Raw genomic sequence first — 23971 nt, 5'->3', positions numbered from 1 at the left:
GGAAAATGCAAGTGAGCAGACTGGGAGAGTGGCCATTGCAACAGAAAAGACTTGAGGGGGTCATCCTTCAGGATGGTCTTAGAAGAGCTTAGAGTAATTGTAGCCTTCAATAGAAAAAAGACAGTGGGAGAAAAGAGGCCAAGAGGCTGGATTCTCTGGGAAACAGATTCTGAGACAGAGATTTGCATGTAGGTATGCAAGGAGAATGGCTTCTAGAACGCACCTATGAAGAAGTAATTGAAGCAGGATTAGTCAAAGACAAGAGTTGAACTGCAAAACATAGTCACACTGGAGACCTTAGCTGATCCCATGAGGAGTTCTGAACTGGGATGTCCTTCATAGGGTCCCAAATGTGGCCGGGTGGCTGGGTCTTTCTCTTCCTACCACCCTCGCCCCCATATTTTGACTAGTCTTTGGATATAGGCTGCCCTCCCCCGGGGCATTTCCTTGGATAGGGGCTTAACTATGAGCCACCAGCCAACATCCCTAGCAACTAGGGGGATGAGTTCCTTGCTCCTGAATGAGGGAAGGGAAAAACTTCAAGTCTGCTGTCCCAGCCCTGTGGAAAGTGCAGATAACTACCCCCAACCCTGCACAGGCCTTTGAGGAAGTCCCATCCTGCAGTCTACAGCCAATTTTAGGAATCTAGGGACAGGGAACCATGGCCTAAAAGGAATTTGAGTCTTTGGTGCCTGTAATACAGAGTTCTCAGTATTTACTCCAACTTCTCCCATTTGGGGCTAAGCTAGGGGGAAGTTGGAGAGAGCTAAGCCATTGCTATCCTCCACTGTTTGTTTTTAAGAGGTTACCAAACTAAGCAAACCAACCACAGCAGAAACAAGTTCTGTGGCCTCTGGGTCCCTCCCTTCCCTTTGGGGTAACCCACATCTCAAAAAGGGGATGTCACCACAATTGAGGTGAGAACCCTGCTCACAAGGCCTGCAGTCTGTCCAAGAAATGGTACTGTTAGAGCTGCCAAGTAAAAGGAGGTTGGGCTTCATTTTGAAAGTGACACATGTACAAACTAGACTTTTGGTTTTGACATTTATGTCCTAAGACCAAAAAAGCAAACTAAATAGCAACCAAACTTTTTAGGCACAAGCTCTTCCCAAAATGCAAAATCCAGAAAAATGGATTCGTTTGTTCATTCATTCCATAAAAAAAAAACAGGCCTTGAGTTTGCAAAATGATAGGCCCACAGTTGGCCTGAAGGTCAGTTTTTTCTTGTTATTGTACCTAGTTTTTAAAATAATTTGTTAGTTGCCAACTCACTTTTTAAAAAATTCTAAGATCTGACCACAATGAACCTGTCAGTTAGAACTGAGAAGTCCTGTCCCCTTGTGAATGGGCATACCTCCTATCCCCTAGTTTACCTCCGGCCCCATTCAGCCCCCTGCTCTCCTGAGTAGAGGCCCTGCATGCCAGCATTCATGTTCATGAACACTTGTTCAGTCGCTCAGTCCTGTCTGACTCTTTGCCGCCCGATGGACTGCAGCACGCCAGGCTGCATTTGACTCCTGATTGATGCTGCTTCCCCTACAATACATTGCTCCAAAGTATGCATCCAGACAGGATCTCAACTGAGAAGGCCCAGGTTGTTCCATTTTTTTCCATTCTTGTTTATTTAAAAAACCTAATTTAGAGAAGGTAGATTAGCCCCTCAGAATGCAAAGCAGAGTTACCAGTCAGTGAGAAAGTCATCCTACCCCCGTGGGAGATGCAGCTGAAACCCAAAGGACTGAGCATCCCCTGGAGGATGCAGGAACAGAAGGGCGAAATGCCTCCCTCTGGCCCAGGTATCTTTTCTCAACCAACTTCTTGTTACTCAGAGTGTGATATGAGGACCAGCAGCAATAGCAGCACCTGGCTCTCAGTTAGGAACACAGCATCTCGGCACATACCCCTCTCCACCTACTGATTCAAACCCTCATTTTAACAAGATCCTCAGGGGATTCTTATGCATGAAAAGTTGAGAAGCGTTGACCTAGGGGGCAACCTTTGAGATTGACCTGACTCCTCACTAGATGGGAGCTCCCTGAGGGCAAAACTGTGTCATCTTGTGCCCCCAGGGTCCTTGCACGGTGCCAGGCACCTAGCAGGTACTCAGTGATGTGTGTTGAATGAGTAAATTTCTGAAGGAATCTAGCCACATACAGCCAGCTTAGGTACAGATAGAATCATGTACCAGGCACATTGTGCAGCCCTGCCTGCACTTGTCACCTGCTCTTGTAAGCTGCCCAAGGCAGAGGGTCCAGCCCTGGGGCTCCCTCCCAGCCTATGGTCCCATGAGGGAGGCCCACCAACAGGAGGTTTGTCTCTATAGGCCTTAGACTTTGGATAGGATGCCAAATAGGCTTGCTTCCTCCATCCTCCCATCCTGAAAACCCCAAGGAGGAACTTCGGAGGCACCTACACTCTGTTTTTGCTCTCTTCAGAGGGCCTGGCCTCCTCAGCACAAGTGACTGCTGCCATCCCCATGTCGTTTCTCAAAGGCATTCCCCTCCTGGAAATCCAGATCCCTTCCAAGGTGCAGAAGGTGCTGCCAGGTGCTGGCTACCAAACCCTCCATGAGTGTGCAACCAAAATAAACCTCTGTTGATATGGAAACGGGTCGAATTATTTTAAGAAAAAAAAATTGCTCCTCCATTAAGTCACGTTGTTATGGCAACTGGGATTAGGAAAGTTACTTGGCCAAGGAGGTTATGTTCAGTGTTTTGGGACTGAGAGTTTTCAGAAGAGCAGAAAACAATTTGTGAGCTCATCTCTCTGTCTCCTGGCTCTGCCTAGAGTTGGGGAGGGGGGAGGAGGAAGAGGAGGGCCAATTGAGAATCAGGCTGTCCCACCTGGATGGGCTTGTGCAGGGGGACTGGGGGCCACTCTCAGGGCCCTGCCTGTGGTGATCAGGCTGAGGTCATAAAGGATACGTGGGAAAGGAAACTGCTGGGGAAGAGGATATCCTGACCAGAGGTCCAGCACGGCATGTGCAAGCAAGCCCACTACTCTGCTGCCAGAGGAGTGCTGCAGCTTCCTGGAGTAAGGGAAAGGTGGGAGAGTTGAAGAAAAATCACAATAGCTACTCTTGATTGGGTCTTTACTGTGTGCTGGGCACTGAGCTAAGTCCTTGACACGCTCACATTCAATCCTTGCAACAACCCTGCCAGATAGTATTATTACCTCAGTTCTTCAAATAAGGGGACGGAGTATTAGGTCAATGGGGTGACTTGTCGAAGGTCACACAGGAAGTGCAGAGCTGGGATTGGAATCTTAAGTCACTGTTTGCAGCCTCTGCTGCAAAGTCAAAGGACTAATCACCTGAAACAAGAAACCAGGTATTATCTTAAGCCCACATTCATTCATTCAGTTAAAAATCATTTATGGAGTACCTACTCTGTGCCAGGCCCTGAGAAGAGCAGACACATATTGCATCTGCTTCTTGCCTTCAAGGAGTCAGAGACCTTGTGGGGGAAGCCTTGCAATAAGGTGGGTACCAATACAGGCGGCCCCAGGCAAGAGGCTAAGCAGTCAGGGAGCCCAACAGCCCTGAACAGAAGAAATGGCAAATCTGCCCTTCCTCAGAGGGGCCCTGCTCTCCCTCCCTGCTTCCCTCTCCCTTTCAGATATTCCAAAGTGCTCCTTAGACTCAGGAAACACTGTCCTTTGGCATGGAAAGCAGAGAGGTTGAGGGGCTCAGGCCAACAGAAGAGAGGGGCAAGAGCACCTGAGACTCCAAGCGTCAAGAAGGGAGGCCAGTCAGAGGGCCCAGCCTTGGTCAAGTTTTCTGCTTCCTTCCCTACAAGTCTGGGGAATGCACCAGAAACCTCACAGTGACGGAGGTTAGGAGGCTGCTGTGAGGCGTCCTGGTCCCACTAGAAAAAGCGGGTTTCATCCGGCTAAACCGAGTCATGGCACACCAAAGCTTTTCTTAACACCTAGCGAAATTTGTTGCTGCTTTTTAAATTGCCAGTTAGTATTATGTGAATAGTGCTGAGGCACTTTGCCCTCTTTTCTTTCTAGCCTCAAATAGGCTACTGTTGTAGATTATCACCAGTGTGTTGTGTGCCAGTTTGCTGTCAGTGTAGGCTGGGGCCTGGCTGAATAACAACTTAAGCAAGGGCCCCTAACCCAGCCCAAGACAAAGCCTTCAGAGCCTGCCTGGAGGATCACCAACCTGGGACCCAGTGGGTACACCCTTATCCCGGCACAGCTTAGTCAGTGCTCAGCAGGGAATACAAAGGGGTTCCATCTGCACTCCAGAGACTCACTGAGGACCCTCACACACACACACACACACTCACACCAGGTCTTGTGCAGTTTTGAGTGGGGGAATAAAATTTGCTAGAAATTAAACATCTCCATTCCCATTTACTCCTCACTGCAAGGTAGATGCTATTTTCCTCATTTTATAGAAGATAAAATGGAGACTCTCAGAAGGCTAGGGAAGTGCCCATGGTCACACAGATGGGAAGTCACAGAGCTGGGACTAAGAACCACAGAGGTTCTCATCCCTTACTGCTTCCTGGGCTGAAGAACCCCCCAGAAAACTGCCTTATGACTCTGTTGACTGCCTCAGCAGCCCCAAGGAGTATTTACATTCTGCTCAGCGTTAGCAAAGCCACTGCCCACTGGAATCACTGGGGATATAGCTGATTAAGAAATCATATCTGTTTCTGCAAACTGGATTGGGAAATTAACTGTCAGAGAGACCTGAATTTAAGTGTAGGGCTGTTGTTTACTAGCTACGTGATTTACAGAGCCTCTCAATCTCATTTTTAAATGAAAGTTTGTTGTAAGAATTAGAGATAATATATACACAGGGCTTACCTAATGCCTGATAGACAATAGGAACCGAATAAAGGGATAAATAAAAGAATCATCTGGAGAGTTTTTGAAAACAGCCCATGTTGGAGCCCTACTCCAGACCAAGTAAATCAAAATCCCTGAAGGTGGAGCCCAGGGATCAGTATTGTTAAGTTCTGCAGATGGTTCTAAGGTACAAGTGGGGTTCCAGGAATGATGCCCATGGCCCCTGTCCACAAGGAGCTCCCAACAAATGGAAAAGACAGAGGCAAGCAACCACAGCCCATTGAAGCCAGGACTGCAACCGGGTACTGGGACAAGGATTGGGTTGCAGCTGACTACAGGCTATAAGCGCCATCTAAAGCTAAATTAAAGCATTACAGAGAATTCCCTGGTGGGCCAATGGTTAAGACTCTGTGATTCCACTGCCAAGGGTGCAGATTCGATCCCTGATTGGGGAACCAAGGTCCTACAGGCCATGCCAGGCGGCTAAGAACAAACAAAAAAATCCAGCAACAAGTAGCAGCTCCACAGTAGCATGTTACCAGTGAGGAGGGGCTGCGCTGACCCTCTGCACACTCACACTCAGCCCCCTCAGCATCAGGAGTGGATATTTGCAAGGACAGCTGGCTGGAGTGGGCTTCCCTGATAGCTCAGTTGGGAAAGAATCCACCTGCAATTCAGGAGACCCTGGTTCAATTCATGGGTTGGGAAGATCCGCTGGAGAAGGGATAGGCTACCCACTCCCGTATTTTGGGGCTTCCTTTGTGGCTCAGCTGGCTGGAGTGAGATTCACTCGTTTATTCATTCAACATGCATTTACCGAGCACCTACTGTGTGCTAGGCATTGTGGATACACTGGTGACTAAGACAAAGTCCCTTGCCTTGGGGAGTTTACCTCCAATGAAAGGCAAACAGATAGGAAACAATAAAATCAATAAACCAGAAAAGTTTCAAGTGGCGGAAGCACTATGAAGGAAAGCAAGCAGAGATGTGGCCAGGATGACTAGGATCTGGGCACCATAGGACTGCAGGATCAAAGAAGGTCTACCTAAGAAGGTGATATTCGAGTGAAGACCCAGATGAAAGAAGAAAGCAAACCATGTGACTACCTGGTAGAAGAGTGTTCCCAGGCAAAGGGAGCAACCAGTACCAAGGCCTTGAAATGGGAATGGGCTTGGCATATTTGAGAAGCAGCAAGAAGGCAGCAGTGACCAAAAAAGAGCTAGCAAGGAGAGTGGTAAGCAATGAGGCCAGAGAGGAAGCCAGAGGCCAGATGATGGTAGGGACTTTTCATCTTCATATAATGTGATGAGAAGCAATGGGAAGGTGTGCTGGGGAACAATAAGATATAATAAACTTTTTTCTTTAGTAATAGGTTTATTGAGATATTACTATAATTCATATGCTATACAATTCACCCATTTATTTATTTATATTGAATATAGTTGATTTATTAATACAATGTTGTGTTAGTTTCAGGTATACAGTAGAGTGATTCAGTTATATCTTTATATGTATGAAAATAGATGCATATATCTTTTCTAGATTCTTTTCCATTATACTTTATTACAAGACATTGAATATAGTTCCCTCTGCTATACAGTAGGTTCTTGTTGTTTGTTTTACACATAGTAGTTTGTATCTGCTCATCCCAAACTCTTAATTTATCCCTCCCCTACCCTTTCCCCTTTGTAACCGTAAGTCTGTTTCCTATGTCTGTGAGTCTGTTTTGTAAATAAGTTCCTTTGTATCATTTTTTAGATTCCACATATAAGTGACATCATATGATATTTGTCTTTCTCTGTCTGACTTCATTTAGTATGATCATCTGTATCTAGGTTCATCCATGTTGCTGAAATGGCATGATTTCATTCCTTTTTATGGCTGAGTAGTATTCCATTGTGTGTGTGTGTGTGTGTGTGTGTGTGTGTGTATGTGCATACCACATCTTTTTATCCATTCATCTGTCAACAGACATCTAGGTTACTTCCGTTTCTTGGCTATTGTGACCATTGGGATGCATGTATCTGTTCACCCATTTAAAGCATATAATTCATTGGTTCTTCGTATATTCCCATATATGTGCAACCATCAACAGTTTAATTCCAGAAAGTTTGCCACCCTTTACCCATTAGCAATCACGTCCTGCTTTCACCGTCACCTACCCTGGCCATTGGTAATCTCTAATCTACTTTCTGTCTCTTGGATTTGCCTTGAGTCTGGACATGTCACATGAATAGAATCATACAATGTGTTACCTTTTGTGACCAACTTATTTCACTTAGCATAATGTCAACAAAGTTCATCCATGTTATAACATGTATAAGAAGAACTTCATTCCTTTTCACTGGCAAATAGTGTTTCATTGTGCGGATATACCACATTTGGTTTATCCATTCATCCATTGATGGACATTTGGTTTGTTTCTACCTTTTGGCTATTATGCATAGTATTGCTACAAGCATTCATGTACATGCTTTTTTATGAACATATGTTTTCAATTTTCTCGGGTGATAACTATGAGTGGAACTGCTGGATCATGTCATAACTCTATGTTTAATCATTTGAGAAACTGCAGTCTGTTTTCCATTGTGGCTGCATAATTTTATATTTCCTCCAGCAATGTACTTGTGGCCAATTCCTCCACATCCTTGCCAACACTTGTGACTGTCTGATTCTAGCCATCTTAGTGAGTGTGAAGTGCGATCTCACTGTGGTTTCAGTGAGCATTTCCCTGATGACTAAAGATGTCAAGCATCTTTCCATGTGCTTACTGGCCGTTTATGTATGTTCTTTGGAGAAATGTCTCCCTATTTTCACATTATGTTAGTATTTGTCTTTTTAGTATTGAGTTGTAGGAGTTCTTTATATATTCTATTGATAAATACAAGTTCCTTATCAGGTAGATGATTGGCAAATATTTTCAGTTCTGTGAGTTGTTCTTTTCATTTTCTTGATGGCGTTGTTTGAAGCACAAAAGGGTTTTTTTTTTTTTTCTAATGAAGTACAGTTTATCTTATTTTTTTCTTCTGTTGCTTGTGCTCTTGGTGTCATATCTAAGAACCCATCCCCTTGTCCCTTAACTTCGAGAATGACTCTCCTGCCCACCGTGCTGGGAACAGATGGCAGGCAGGGACGCAGAGTACCGAGCAGAGGCAGAATGAAAGTGGCCCTGAGGGGTCACTCTGAGCACTCAATGCAGAACCTCGACCTCCTGATTGAGGGCTGGGCTCCAAAGCCTGCAAAACAGCCCAGACCCGGACACAAGCATTTACATGCTGTCCTCATTTTCTTGCCTTTCTTTTATGCAAATCCTGCATGCACCTGTTGGAAAACTCAAATGTCTGGAAAATAGGCTCAGATGTGGATGGCCTTGGGTGGCTGGGGAGGAGCCCCTCTCACACTAACTCAGTGTAGGACCTGAGAAGACACCTTTCCTCTTTCTGGGCCCCAGTTTCCACATCTCTGTTATGTGAGGGGCTGGACTTGGGTCTGCTGTCCACAGGCTTCTGGGTCTTCACTTTCCCAGTCTCACAGGGTAGCTAAACGAGGCTGGCAGAAAAGATTTGTTGTGGGAGTGAGAGCAAACCACAAAGCAATATTTACAATATGAGCCCATGATTTGTTTGGCATAGGAAAACTTCTGGAAAGATACACCCAAAGTATCAGCAGTGCTTGTCGCTGGCATGTGGAAGATGATGCGTTTTTGTTCTTCCTCTTTCAGTATGCTTGTATGTTCTGATTTTTCACTTTGATAAACGTGTTTTGCTTTTGTAACAAGGAAAAAAAGAAAAGCATAAGAGAAAGAAAGTGAAATTGACATTTTAAAATTAAATTTTATTTATTTATTTTTGGCTGTGCTGGGTCTTCGTTGCTATGCGGTCTTTTCTCTAGTCGTGGCAAGCGGGGGCCACTCTCTCATTGCGGTACGCTGGCTTCTCATTGCAATGGCTTCTTGTGGAGCACGGGCTCTCGGAGTGGGGGCTTCAGCAGCTGCTGTGTGTGGGTTCTAGGGCATGGGCTTCAGCAGTGTGGCACACAGACTTGGTTGCTCTGCAGCGTATGGAATCTTCCCATGTCCTCAGCATTGGCAGGTGGATTCTTAATCACTGGACCACCAGGGAAATGCTAAAATTGACATTTTTTAAAGAGAGAGATTGCCTAGAGGTCATCAACAGGGAAAGGGAGCAAAAAAGATAGTCTCTACCAGAGCCAGTAGGAGCACGTGTCAACACACCTTTCAAAACATGAGGTGCGCTCTCCACCAAGGGAGGTTGGGTGTCCCAGAAATTGGACTCTGAGATGGAGATGAGTGTGCAGGAAGTGTATTAGGGAGGATCTCAGGATCTGCAGCTTTGGAAAGAGAGTGAAGAAGCAGGGTTGTGCAGGTGGGACAAAGCGCACTGCTGCCCTAAGGCCTTGCTCAGTCAACCTAAGTGGGAGTCTCTGGCTCTGAGCCGGCAATTCAGAGTTGGCCTGACTGGGGATGAAAGAGCCACCCTAAGAAGAAGGTATGACATTTGACAAGGAATCACCACAGATTCCCCAAAGCAAAGGGCTCCCCAAGGAAAGCAAAGGCATCCCCAAAGCAGTACAATGCTGCCTAAGGCAGCTCTGTAAACACTTAGGAGACTAAATTGTTTGTCCCTGAGGTGGTCTGGGCAGCACATCAGTGTCTGCTATCAGGAGATTGCCTGGCAAAGGAGACCTCCATAGGCAGATGTTAGAGGGGTTTTCAAAGAGGAAAGCATCATTTTTAAATTCAGATGCCTGGCTGCCCTCCCATTCTGAGCCCTAATCTCTATTCCAGTTTGTCTCCTCAGGCAGTGACCTTTGAGGGCCACTGATGGGCCAGCCTTTAGTTTAGGTGCTTTGCACGATCCACAACACTACTCCCAACTTTATCTCCTAGGATACTTTCACTGCTCTGGAATACAGACAGAATGGAAATATTCTGAGCACATTTTATCAATGAGGAATCCTAGGTTCAGAGAGAAGACCCAGCTAAGTTGTGATGATGTAGGCTCAGAGCCAGCTCTGTCCAGCCCCAGGTCCCACCCTCTGTGTCCCTGGTAACACGGCTGCCCAGACTTTCAAGTGATTTGTTTTGTGATCAAATGGACAAATCTGTTCCTTCTCATTATTGCTAAACCAGTTTGTTCCCCATGCCCACCAATCAGTTTCCAGATGAGCCCATCTCAATCCTGCAAATCACAAAGTGCACTTTTACTTAGTTGATGCAACATGAAATCGCCCTTCCTCTCCTGGAAAGCTGCTGTCTTTGGAGGGGAGCAGAGCTCTCTTGCACCTGAGCCTCCTCAGTTTGGGGGGACATGGGAGGCTGAAGCCAGTCTGGCTGAGTTAAGCTTGAGTTAATCTTATTAACCTGTGAGATCAATTGGCTGAAGGCACCAGGCAAGTGACAGTACAGGCATTAATTCAGTAGTGACCAGAGCAGCCTGACAGCCAGGGACTGATTTATCAGTCTTTTTAATGGATGGGATTGCATTTAGCTAATTGAGTCTGAGCCTGGCATGAATATGCCCTCTCTTCAGGCAGCCCCCTTGTGACAAGGTGCTCCTGCTTGGATGTCCTACAGAGGGAATAGTGAGGGAAGAAGAAGCAGGTAGCAAGTAATGCCCCCTTCCTGTCAGCACGCTGTAAGGACTGGTTTGGGGACCCAGGTACCTAACTTGCATGCTGCTCTCAGGAGGCAGTGGTTCCCAAATGTGATCCTGACACCAGCAGGGTCAGCATCCCTTGGCGACTTGTGAGAAATGCAGAATTTTGGACTCTACTCCAAACCTACTCGATTATAAACTCTGGGAGTGGGGCCCAGCGATTTGTGTTTTAAGAGGCCCTCCATGGAATTCTGATTCTCAGTAAAGTCTGAGACTCACTGAAGGAGATGTGAGCACAAACTCTGGCACCAGGCAGCCTGCGTTACTAGCTATGACTTTGGACAAAAGGCCTAACTTTTCAGTATCTCAGTTTCTTCGTCTGTAAAATGGGGGCTATAATAGTACCTGCCTTACAGGGTTCACAACAATCCTACAAGATTAAACTTGCAAAGTGCCTAGACCAATGTCTGGGACATGTAAGGAGCTATATTTATAAATGTTGTCTTTGTGTTGTTCAGTCACTCAGTCATGTCCAGCTCTTTGTGACCACATGGACTGCAGCACACCAGGCCTCCCTGTCCCTCATCATCTCTCAGAGTTTGCCCAAGTTTGTGTCCATTGAATTGGTGATGCCGTCCACCCATCTCATCCTCTGCCACCCTCTTCTCCTTTTGCCTAGTGTAACATTTATGTATGTGAACAACTGTTATTGTTGGAAATAATGGAGCCTAGGGCTTCTGTCTGCTCCTTCAGCATGACAGTGATTCTAAGTAAAAAACAGGGTCGTAAACTTTATATGATTTGATAAGTAAAAAAAAAAAAGTACAAAGTTGTATCTTTACTGTTATTGCACTTATGTAAAACTGTGTATGCACATGAACAGGGTAAAATCATGGGCGATTTCTTTCTCTAATCACAAACATTTGCATGTGATTAAATATATCTTTGGAATCAAAATATTAAATAAATCAGATTAGACAAGAAAAATGTATTGCATCCTAGACAACCAAAGGGCGGAGTTGAAGAAAAGACTGCTCTAGAGCACTCAAGGTATAGGACTGCCGTATGTTGTCCCTGTCTCCATTCAGGTACAGGAGGGCAAAACTAAAGTCCCTCAAGGTTAAAATGGAAGAGATGTGAGCCAGAGTCTGGTCCAAATAAAGAACCTCAATAGTGGCACCAAAGTTGGCTGAGAGGTGGGCATGAGGGCTGGACAGTGAACTCATCCTCAGAAAGGGAGAAGCATTCCAGCTGAGACTCAGCATGGTCTTGGGAGCTCAGACCTTGCTGATTTCTTGGAAACATCTGAATATTTGGTGAGAGCTTCAACTAGATCTCCATCCCTAAAGGGAATAAGTCCAGCTAGCTGGCACATCTATATCCCCATCTTTCTACCTACATATATATTTAGGTACCAGGGGACTCCTGACTGGACTGTAAAATCCTAGCCTAAGGTCAGAATAGCTGACTTTAGGATCAAGGTCCAGGTCAGATGACTGGGGTAGGTATGTCGTAAGTTTGAAACTTCAGGCATGTGTGCTACTCCCAGCTCTACTTTCCTCTTTTAAACTCTGCTACTTAGAACAACGACTCTCCAGATAGAGTTTACTAAGATCTCTACAAGCAGTATTTCTTTGTACCTTGGTAACCAGTTTACTTTTAAATGGTAGCATATCTGTTGATACATGGTCACTATGGAATCTAAGACATACTAGAATTTCTGCAGTTTATCAATTAGCTACCATGATCTTGGGCTTCCCTCGTGGCTCAAAGGTAAAGAATCCACAAGAGACACAGTTGATCCCTGGGTTGGGAAGATCCCCTGAAGAAGGAAATGGCAACCCACTCCAGTATTCTTGCCTGGAGAATCTCATGGACAGAGGGGCCTGGCACAGAAGGGCTGCAAAGAGTCAGACAAGACTTAGTCACTAAACAACAACGCTGATCTCATCTTGTGGCCTTTGTTTTGACACTTGAGTATGATATTGTGGTACACTTCTGACTTACCAAGGTTCTTTTTCATGTATATAACAGCTTTATTGAGACATAATGCATGCATTTACCATACAGTTCACACATTTTAAAATGTACAATTCAGCGGGTTTTAGTGTATTTAAAGAGTTGTACGACTGAACAACAAGAGTTCTGCAGCGATCACCCCAATCTTGGAACATTTTCAGTACCCTGAAAGAAACCTTAAACCCCCTTCCCAGCCCTAGATAACCACTAATCTACTTACTCTCTCTATGGATTTGCCTATTCTGGGCATGCCATGTAAATAGAATCATTCACTATGTGGCCTTTTGTGTCTGGCTTCTTTGGTGTGGCATAATGTTTTCAAGGTTTATTGATGTTGTAGTATGTCTCATTACTTCATTCCCTTTTATGACTGGATCAGTTCAGTTCAATTCAGTTACTCAGTTCTGTCCCACTTTTTGTGATCCCATGGACTGCAACATACCAGGTTTCCCTGTCCTTCACCATCTCTCAGAGCTTGCTCAAACTCATATCCTTTGAGTCAGTGATGCCATCCAACCGTCTCGTCCTCTGTCGTCCCCTTCTCTTCCAGCCTTCAATCTTTCCTAGCATCAGGATCTTTTCCAATGAGTCAGCTCTTCTCATCAGGTGGCCTAAGTATTAGAGTTTCAGCTTCAGCATCAGTCCTTCCAAATGAATATTCAGGGTTGATTCCCTTTAGGATTAACTGGTTTAATCTCCTTGTTGTCCAAGGGACTCTCAAGAGTCTTCTCTAACACCACAGTTCAAAAACATCAATTCTTCAGTGCTCAGCCTTCTTTTTGGTCCAACTCTCACATCTGTACATGACTACTGGAAAAACCACAGCCCTGGCTATATGGACTTTTGTCAGCAAAGTAATGTCTTTGCTTTTTAATGCGCTATTTAGGTTTGTTACAGCTTTCTTCCAAGGAGCAAGCATCTTTTAATTTCATGGCTGCAGTCACCATCTGCAGTGATTTTGGAGCCTAAGAAAATAAAGTCTCTCACCATTTCCTTCGTGTCCCCATCCATTTGCCATGAAGTGATGATGCCATGATCTTAGTTTTTTGAATATGGAGTTTTAATCCAGCTTTTTCACTCTCCTCTTTCACCTTCATCAAGAAGCTTTTTAGTTCCTCTTTGCTTTCTGCCATAAGAGTGGTGTCATCTGCATATCTGAGGTTATTGATATTTCTCCCGGCAATCTTGATTCCAGCTTGTGCTTCATCCAGCCTGGCATTTCACGTGGTGTACACTACATATAAGCTAAATAAGCAGAGTGACAATATACAGCCTGACAACAACAACCAGTCTGTTGTTCCATGTCCAGTTCTGTTGATTCTTGACCTATATACAGGTTTCTCAGGAGGCAGGTAAGGTAGTCTGGTATTCCCATCTCTTTAAGAGTTTTCTACAGTTTGTGATCCACACAGTCAAAGGCTTTAGCATATGACTGGATAGTATTCCATTGTATGACTACACCATATTTTGTTTATTTTTTTATCTATCCATCAGCAGATGCACACAGGTTGCTTCCTCTTTTGGCTATTGTAAATAATGTGGCTATAAATATTCATTTACAAGTTTTTGTGTGGATGTGTATTTTCATTTCACTTGGGTGTATGCCTAGTAATGGAAGTACTGGATTGTATGATGACCCCGTATTTAACATTTTGAGGGACTGACCATTTTCCAAAGCAGCTGCACTATGTTCCATTCCCACCAGCAATGTGTAAGAGTACCAGTTTTTTCACATGCTCATCAACATTTGTCTGACTTTTTGATTCTAGCCATCCTAGTGGGTGTGGAGTGGGATCTCACTGTGTTTTTTATCTGTATTCTCCTAATGACTAATGATGTTGAACATCTTTTACGTGCTCATTGGCCATTTGTATATCTTGGAGAAATGTCTAATCAGATCTTTTACCCATTTTTGAATTCAGTTATTTGTCTTTTTATTACTGATTTGTAAGAGATGTTTATATATTCTGGGTACAGGTCTGTTATTAGGTACATGATTTGCGAATATTTTCTGGCTTCTGGAGGCTATTTACTTTTATGTATTTATTTATTTATTTTTGTCTGCCTTAAGTCTTTGTTGTAGTGCATGGGCTTTCTCTAGCTGTGGCAAGTGGGGGCTGCTCTTCCGTTGTGGTGTGTGGGCTTCTCATGGTGGTGGGTTCTCTTTGTTGTGGGGCACAGGCTCTAGAGTGTGCCGGCTTTAGTAGTTGTGGTGTGTGGGGCACACACTTAGCTGCCTCATGATACGTGGGGTCTTCCTGGACCAGGGATGGAACCTGCACCCCCTGAACTGGCAGGTGGATTCTTAACCACTGGGTGGCCAGAGAAGGCCAGGGTTCTTACTCGCTCAATGGCATTATTTATAACACATTTTTAAAATTTTAATAAATTCCAGTTTATTTTTTCTTTTGTTATTTGTGCAACATGTCACAACTAAGCAACTGTTGTATAATCCAAGGTCTCAAAAATTTATGTCTATATTTCCTTCTCAGTTTCATAGTTTTAGTTGTTAGGTGTAAGTCTTTAATCTAATTTGAGTTTAATTTTGTGTCAGTGTAAGAATTCCCAAGTTCATGCTTCTACATGTGGAGATCCAGTTGTCCTAATACCACTTGTTGAAAAGACTGTTCTTTCCCCATTGAATGAATTTGGCACCCTTGTCAAAAATCAGTTGGCCATGAGTATTATTTCTGGATTCTCAATTCTGTTCCATTGATCTATATGCTATCCTTATACTGCTACTACTAAGTCACTTCAGTCGTGTCCGACTCTGTGCGACCCCACAGACGGCAGCCCACCAGGCTCCCCCGTCCCTGGGATTCTCCAGGCAGGAACACTGGAGTGGGTTACAAGTGGAAGTGAAGTTGCTCAGTCGTGTCCGACCCTCAGCGACCCCGTGGACTGCAGCCTTCCAGGCTCCTCCATCCATGGGATTTTCCAGGCAAGAGTACTGGAGTGGGGTGCCATCGCCTTCTCCAATCCTTATGCTAGTAGCACATTATTTTAATTACTGTGCATGTGTGCTCAGTTGTATCCGACTCTTTGCAACCCCATGGGTTGCCCACCAGGGTCCTCTGTCCGTGAAATTCTGCAGGCAAGAATACTGGGGTGGGTTGCCATTTCCTACTCCAGTAGCTTTGCATAGAGTTTTGAAATTGGTGGGAAGTGTGAGTCCTCCAACTGTGTTCTTTTTTAAGTTTGTTTGGGTCCCTGGAATTTCCGTATGAATTTTAACCTCAGCCTGTCAATTTCTACAAGGAATTCAACTGGACTTCTGATCCAAATTGCATTCAATCTGTAGATCATTTTGGAGAGTATTGCCGTCTTAACAATGTTAAGTATTTGGTCTTTCCATCTGTTTCAGTCTTCTTTCTTTTGTAAGTTTTCAGTGTACAACTCTGGCACCACTTTTGTTTAATTTTTTCGAAGTGTTTTATTCTTTTGATGATATTGTAAATGGAGTTATTTTCTTAATTTTACTTCAGATTGTTCATTACACGTATATAGCAATACAATTTTTATATTGATTTCATATCCTACAGCTTTGTTGAATTCATCCATTACTTTGAATAGTTTTTAGTGGATTCCTTAGAATGTCTATATACAGGATCATGTCATCTGTCCTTTTTCCTTTCCAGTCTTTCCAGATCCTTTTATTTCTTTTTCCTATCAAATTGCTCTGGCTAGAACCTCCAGTACAATGTCAAGCAGAAGTGGCAAGAGAGGATACCCTTGTCCATTCCTGGTCTTGAGGGAAAACTTCTAGCATTTCACTGTTTTGATGTTCTTGTGGGTTTTTCACAGATGCCCTTTGTCAACTTGGAAAACTTTCTTCCTATTTCCATTGGTTGAGGGTATTTTTTTTTATCATGAAAGGGTGTTGGATTTTGTCAAGTCCTTTCTCTGTGCCTTTTGAAATAATTATGTTTTTGCTTTTTATTCTGTTGATATGCTGTATTTCATAAAATGATTTTCAGACATTACAACAACTGTGCATTCCTGGGATAAATCCTACTTGGCCATGGTGTGTGATCCTTCTTTTTTTAATTTATTTATTTTTAATTGAAGGATAATTGCTTTACAATATTCTGTTGGTTTCTGCCATATGTCAACATAAATCAGCCATAGATATACATATGTCCCCTCCCTCTTCAACCTCCCTCCCACTTCCCACCCCATCCCACCCCTCTAGGTTGTCACAGAGACCCAGGTTGAGTTTCCTGAGTCATACAGCAAATTCCCACTGGCTATCTATTTTACATATGGTAATGTGTATGTTGCTGGATTTGGTTTGCTCATATCTTGTTGAGGATTTTTGAGTCCATAATAATAAGAGATGTCAGTCTGTAGTTTTCTTGTTATGTTTTGTGTCTATTTTTGTTATCAGGATAATACTGGCCTCATAGAATGAGCTGAGAAGTATTACCTCTTCTTCTACATTTTGAAAGAGTTTTTTAAGAATTGACATTAATTCTTCTTTAATTATTTGGTAGAATTCATCAAAGAAGCCATCTGTGTCTGGGCTTTTCTTCATGGGTAGTTTTGATTATTAATTCAGTCTCTTTACTTACAACAAGTTTATTTGGAGCTTTTGTTTCTTCTTTGTGTCTTTTCAATAGTTTGTATCTTTCTAAGAATTTATGCATTTCATCTAACTTGTATAATTTATTGTCAAACAATTGTCCATAGTATTCTTTTATAATCTTTTTTATTTCTGTAAGGTGGATTGTAATGTCCCCTTTTAAATTTCTGATTCAAGTAATTGGGATCTTCTCACTTTTATTCTTGGTCAATCTAGCTAATCAAAGTTCTTTTGAATTCTCATTTGATCCTCAGTTTCTTTCTGCCTATGTTTGGGAGACTTGGCCAACCTAAGAACATACATATATTTCTTTTATAGTCAAAAGAATAAGTCTTCTTCACATTCCAGCACATGAAGCTCTCGATCTAAACCCCCAAAGCATACTATTCTGTTCCCTTGGCTAACTGAGGCAGATTCATTGTGAACCAGCCTCTTTGTTAGCCCCGGCTGTAGTTCATAAGACTATCACAATCTCAGCCACTCATTTTAGAAAACAAGCTGCAGCCCTTTTAGCACACTGGCCATCAGCCAAGTATTGCTTATTTCTGAATAACTATGGGGACCTGGGGAAGAGCAGAAGGCAGCAGACCCTGGCTAGCTAGAAGCCCCAAGCAAAGCATTGTGAGTAGACCTGAGGCCTGGTCCTGATAAACAGGGCTCTTTGAGTTTTGAATGGGAACAGAGGCAAGTTAGAAAGGCCAGAGGCCTCCTGCTGTTCTGACCATTTGTCTCCTTAGCCATGGCACCCAGACTGTGCTGCCCTGGTTGGCAGGGATTCAGCTGACAGGTGGCAAAGTCAGGAAGTCAGGAAAAGGCATTTGGTGTTTTGGGAAAGTGCCAATTTTGACTGGTGGTCTGGGGTGCATAGCACAGTTGGTGATCTTTTCCCTCTCTGCAAGCCTTAAGTCTGGCTGGGGTGCTGGGGTTAGAAGCATCTATTATCTCAGAAAATGTCTTTGAGCCAATAAAATGTTCGCTTAAAGATTATTTCCAGACTAATAGGAAATCTGTATGTGCAAGCAAGTCCAAATTTTAAAAGGGAGCAAAACCCACTGAGATTTCACTGGAAAGGAAGTGGCAACAAATCAGCTCTTAGGGATGAGTGTGTGGTGAGCTTGAAATTCAAACCAAGTGTGACAGCCTCAGTCCCACCCTGGGCTGCTGACTCAGGACCAAGAGGAAGAAGGAGCTGCCAGACTTCATGATTTCTGTAAACAGTTCTTGAAAGAGAAACCACACACTTGTCTTTCTGCCAGCCCCTAGCTTCTCCTTAGAGCTTAAAATGCAGCTATTGTCTTTTCTGTGACACTGTAGGGCAGGGCTTCTCAACTTGAGCTCTGTGGACCTCCAAGCAGTTTGTGGAAAGAATTTAGGGGGTCTATGAACTTGGATGGGAAAACTATTTGATCCTTTTCCACTAATCTCTAACAGAAATTTAGCATTTCCTCAAATTTGGAATGCAGGCAGCAAGCCATAATAGTATTAACAGTATCTGTGACTTTATCTGCAATAGAAATCACAAATATTTTCATATCAGATTACAGTTATTGTATCTCCAAAAAGTTATTTATGCTCAGCATCACTTCAAAACCCCTAATCTATAGACTTGCCACTCAGTCTTGTAACTTAATGCATTATTAAAGTAATATAACTAGATCATAATTTCTTAAAAGTATTCTTATAACCATTTCAATATGATTCATTTCCTTTGTAATTCTATGCATTATATTTTATGGTCTGAAACCCATATTCTGAGGTGCAGAGGTTTGACCAAACTGCTAGAGGGACCGATGACCAAAAAGAGGCTGAGACCCTTGCCCTATATCCCGGTGCTCTGCTGCTCCACTGGCTTAATTTCTGATCTACAAAACTTTCCTTATCTTACTGGAGGGCTCAAAAACACTTCTGTGCTAGTGCTGTGACATTAGGCAAATTCAAATTTCCCTGCTGCTTCTCAATCTGCAAAGTGGGGAATAACACTACCAACTTACCTACTTTTATAGGGTTGTTGCAATGACTCAATGAGTTAATACATGTAAAGCACTTGAAAGTGAAAGTGAAGTCACTCAGTCGTGTCCGACTCTTTGCAACCCCATGGACTATAGCCCATCAGGCTCCTCCGTCCATGGGATTTTCCAGGCAGGAGTGCTGGAGTGGGTTGCCATTTCCTTCTCTAGGGGATCTTAATAGTAGCTGCTCATAAGTATTAGTTATTTTTATTATTGTTGTTCATATCAATTATCTCACTAATATATATATATATATATATCTCCTAATATATATATACTATTACTATCTCTGTTTTTAGAAAAAGGAAACTGGAGCTTAGAGAGGTGAAATGACTAACCCAAGGATACACACAAGGAAATGGTTGAGCCAGAGTTCAAAGCCAGGTCTGTGTGACTCTCAAGGCCAGCAGAGGTCTCTCTTCACCACATGGCTGATTAGAAGCAACTGCCCGTCTCCCCCAAACAGATGGGGACCATCAAGGGGGGAGTCGTTTGGGGATGAAGAACAAGCTCTGCACTCTCTTCCCCAACTTGTTCCTACTGTCCACACCTCCAGCTTAATGGGGGGAGAGGGCTGCTCCCAGCTCCACTTATATGCCGTCAGCCCTCAGCCAGATCTCAGGAGGCCAGTCCTCCCATCCTCCCAAAGTCTATTGCCAGTGCAGCCCCTACACGTGAAGGGGACAAATGAATACCAAGCTCATTTGGGGTCATGAACCAGCCTCTCAGTTCAGTTCAGTCGCTCAGTCGTGTCCAGCTCTTTGCAACCCTATGAATCGCAGCACGCCAGGCCTCCCTGTCCATCACCAACTCCCGGAGTTCACTCAGACTTGGATCCATCGAGTCGGTGATGCCATCCAGCCATCTCATCCTCGGTCGTCCCCTTCTTCTCCTGCCCCCAATCCCTCCCAGCATCAGAGTCTTTTCCAATGAGTCAACTCTTCGCATGAGGTGGCCAAAGTACTGGAGTTTCAGCTTTAGCATCATTCCCTCCAAAGAAATCTACTCAAGCCTTATAGAGTATTGGGGTTTGGGGTAGGGGAGCAACTGGGGACTCAGAAACAGATGAGCTTGTCGGGGCAGTGAAAGCGGCATTGAGAAGGAAGTGGTCTGGGAGCAGAGGAGATCACCAGTTGGAGGGGGGGCCAGGAGTGCTTATGAATTTTTAAGGCAGAGGGAATAGGCCATGCAAAGGGCCAGAGGCATAAAAGAGTCTGGTATGTAAGGAAAGAAGAAAGTAATTCAGGATGTCTGAGGTTTGGATTGAATGGAAGAGGGAAGAAGGTTGGCATGGGCAGATGAGATGGCAGTTTATTTATAACCAGATAGTGAGGAAGGCAGCAGCCATGAAATTAAAAGATGCTTGCTCCTTGGAAGAAAAGTTATGACCAACTTAGACAGCATATTAAAAAGCAGAGACATTCATTACTTTGCCTACAAAGTCAAAGCTATGGTTTTTCCAGTAGTCATGTATGATGTGAGAGTTGGATGATAAAGAAGGCTAAGTGCTGAAGAACTGATGCTTTTGAACTGTGGTGTTGGAGAAGACTCTTGAGAGTCTCTTGGACTACAAGGAGATCAAACCAGTCCATCCTAAAGGAAATCAGTCCTGAATATTCATTGGAAGGACTGATGCTGAAGCTGAAACTCCAATACTTTGGCCACCTGATGTGAAGAGCTGACTCATTGGAAAAGATCCTGACGCTGGGAAAGATTGAAGGCGGGAGGAGAAGGGGATGACGGAAGATGAGATGGTTGGATGGCATCACTGACTCAATGGACATGAGTTTGAGTAAATTCCAGGAGTTGGTGATGGACAGGGAGGCCTGGCGTGCTGCAGTCCATGAGGTCACAAAGAGTTGGACACAACTGAGTGACTGAACTGAACTGAGTGAGGAAGGTCAGAACCTGGTCCACAAATGTTCCAATAGAGGAAGGAGAGCCGTTGAAAAGTTTTCATATAGCAGCAACAGGACCAGATTTGCCTGTTCAAAGAACCATGCCCACCCACCCCACAAGCAAGCTTGCAGAAGGTGGATTGCTTAGAAGGGGTAGAGACTAGAGGCTGGTTAGACCAACAGGTAGCGCTACTATAAAGAACCTGCCTGCCAATGCAGGAGACAAAAGAGACTAGGGCCGGGAATATCCTCTGGAAAAGGAAATGGCAACCCACTCAACTATTCTTGCCTGGAGAATCCCATGGACAGAGGAGCCTGGTGAGCTGTTGTCTATGCAGTTGCAAAAGAGTCGGACATGACTGAGCAACTAAACAACAACAAACAAGCCCAATAGGGAGGCTACTTCAGCAGTGGGCAGAGAGATGAGGCGGGGCTAAACTGGGAAGGGAGGAGTCTGGAGCTTCTGACATTCCCTCTGGCTCAGCCTCTGCTCTAAGTGGTGAGGAGGAGGTGGGATCAGGACCACAATTGCTGGGGGTGCTCGCCCTCCTCGAGTTTCATTGTGTTTGGAAAGTCTTCTTCACGCCAAAAGACAATCGCCGTGAATTCACAGGCTAACACTTTCAAGAGCAGAATAAATAGCCAGGGCCCTACTTTCTGGCCCTGCCCTCCTAGGAGAGTAGCTGAGATGAGGGGCCCCAGCTCTGCCCCTCTGCGTGGTAGGCAGGAAGGAGAGAGGGGGCCTCGAAGAGCAGGTCAGAGCCTGCCCTCAGTCAAAGGAAATATCCACCCTCCTAAGCCTTTCAGAGGCTGTTTTTTTCCAAGTAGGTCCTGCTGTTACCAGGGCAACGAAGAACCCTGGGCTTTGTGTTTCTGTCTGTGGAGTCCCTGGAGAGAAGTGATCTGTGGAGCTTTCCCTAGTCTAGGCAGGAAGCAGGAAGTGCTAGCTGGAGGTGGAGCCCCTACTCCTACTTAGAGATAATCTCTTGCCTTGTTAATGCCTTTCTTCATCCCCCGGGAGGGGCCAAGGCCCCAGGAAAGTCAGTTCTGGCAGCCTAGGCTCTGGTGGACCTGGTTTCTCAAGGCCAGGCCCATCTTATGGCACACCTCTCTCAGGAAGTGCAATCTGAACAAGTGTCCTGGAGGGGTAAGCTCATACCAGGCCATGCTACATGCTGGGGGATCACTGCACAAATATTTCTTGATCCCATACTACATGCTAGTGCAGGATTTCCAGGCTGGCTTCTGCTCCAGGGAGCTCTATGGGAAGGCTCAGAACCAAACTGGCCACTAAATGTCACCTGAGCTGGTTGGTCTCCAAGGCTCTTTTCTGCACTGGGCTGGGCTAGTCATTAGAATTGCCTAGGGAGCTTTTTAGAAATAGAAATTCCTGGAGATTCTGATTCCACCAGTGTGGGTGTGAGTGGAGGGTGGAGGCTAAGTTCTGGATGTCTAATTGCTAGACCTCACAGTTGAACTCTGCAGACGGAGCAAGTGACCTTAAGCTGCCTCTTTTGGGCTTTTGTTCTGTTCCCTTGTTTTGGGCATGCAAATGGGCTTCTGTGAGATACAACCTGCTCACTTCCATTGGACAGCCAGGATCCCAGGTACGGCCTGCCATCTCCTGAGTCCTGCATGCACTCTGTTGCAGCAGCCCTGAAAGGTATTAGCATTTCTGGCACCCATGGCACTCTGCTGATTAATCCTGAAGCCCGCATCACCTCGGGCCCCCATCAACTTTGTTTTTTTTCCACAGCTTTCTTCTTATCCACATCTTCCCCACTCAGGCTTCTGCAGATGGTTTTGTGAACTTAACTGCAAGATATCACAGGTGCACCTAGTAAAGGTCATTTCAGCACATCCTTCCAAGTTACATTGGGAGGGGGTGGTTGCTGACTCCATTTTGGAGGGGGTCCTCTAGTCCTCCAACTTAATGCCATCTGCTAATGCCCTTGGCAGCCTACCTCTAGGTCTCCATCCAGCAGCCCATGTATTCTTTGTTTATGTACTAAACTAGGGTTGTGATCCTACTGTGTGGATCATGAAATGCTAATACCTGTGCTAGATAGCTGTGTGCTGGGTCCAGGGGACTATATGGATGAGGAAACTATGTCCTAAGCAGGATTGGGAGTCACACAGGGTCCCAAATCCAGTCAGTGGTGTGACCAGACTGGAATACAGGGTTCTTTTTCCTATACTCACAGGGCTCCCCACTGCAAGGGTTGGCAAGGCTGAGCCTGCTCTTACTTGCCCCCACCTCCTTTGACAGGCCATCACATATGCAATCTGGGATCACCTAGCTCTCCCTGAAATGGCATGAGAAACTCCACTGGGTGCTGGAGACTTAATCTGATCCCCTCAAGCAGAAAGGGGAGCTCCAGTACTCACTGATGCTTCTCATGGCCCCACAGCCTTGTTCCTCCCCAAAAGGAGGCAGTTGTCAGCCACACACTCATGCATATTCATCTCCATAAAATCAGCCCTGCCACTGGCCTGCCTTGCTCTTCAGGCCCTTCCCTGAAGGACAGAACTGGCTGGTTCTGGAACTTCCAGAGATCGGGCACCTGGTCGCTTTGGCAAAGACCCAGAATCCAGTCAGGTTAAGGCTTGAGCATGTCGCGGGGCTTTCTTGGGAAAAGGCTTGGAGTATCAGAAATGACAGAGTGTAAATCTGGGAGTCACAATGACCCGAGTCCACCATGCAACCTAGTATCTCTGAAATTCAGGTCCCTCAGTTCTAAAAGAAGACACCATTACCTTCTTCACTGAGTGTGGGAATGAAATGTGGTGAAAGTGCCTGGCACACGGTCAGAAACACGCTAGTTTCCGCCCTCTTTTCTCCCTCCTTCCCTTTGTTCCTTCCCCATAAAGAGGCAAAGCAAGCGCACATCTGATGCCGGGCTTTGTTTCTCACAGCATGTCTGTACGGTGGTGGGCAGGGCAGGACAGACCCTGTCGGAGGGCCAGTAGAGGGAGGCAGAGAGGGGTGAAGAAGCATCCCTAGAGCTGAGGAATGGGCAGCTGTGGTGCTATGATAGCGCC

The 23971-nt window shown here is 44.9% G+C and overlaps 1 protein-coding gene across 1 annotated transcript in view; it reads left to right on the top strand.

Annotated features, from left to right (window-relative positions):
• Positions 1-23971, top strand: part of NHSL2 (NHS like 2) — a 288706-nt gene that overhangs the window by 246857 nt on the left and 17878 nt on the right. The window lies entirely within an intron of this gene.

Source organism: Budorcas taxicolor, chromosome X, assembly GCF_023091745.1.
Source record: "Budorcas taxicolor isolate Tak-1 chromosome X, Takin1.1, whole genome shotgun sequence".
Taxonomy (NCBI): Eukaryota; Metazoa; Chordata; class Mammalia; order Artiodactyla; family Bovidae; genus Budorcas; species Budorcas taxicolor.
The sequence above is the reverse complement of the archived record's forward strand: the minus strand, read 5'-3'. Positions and strand labels throughout refer to the sequence as shown.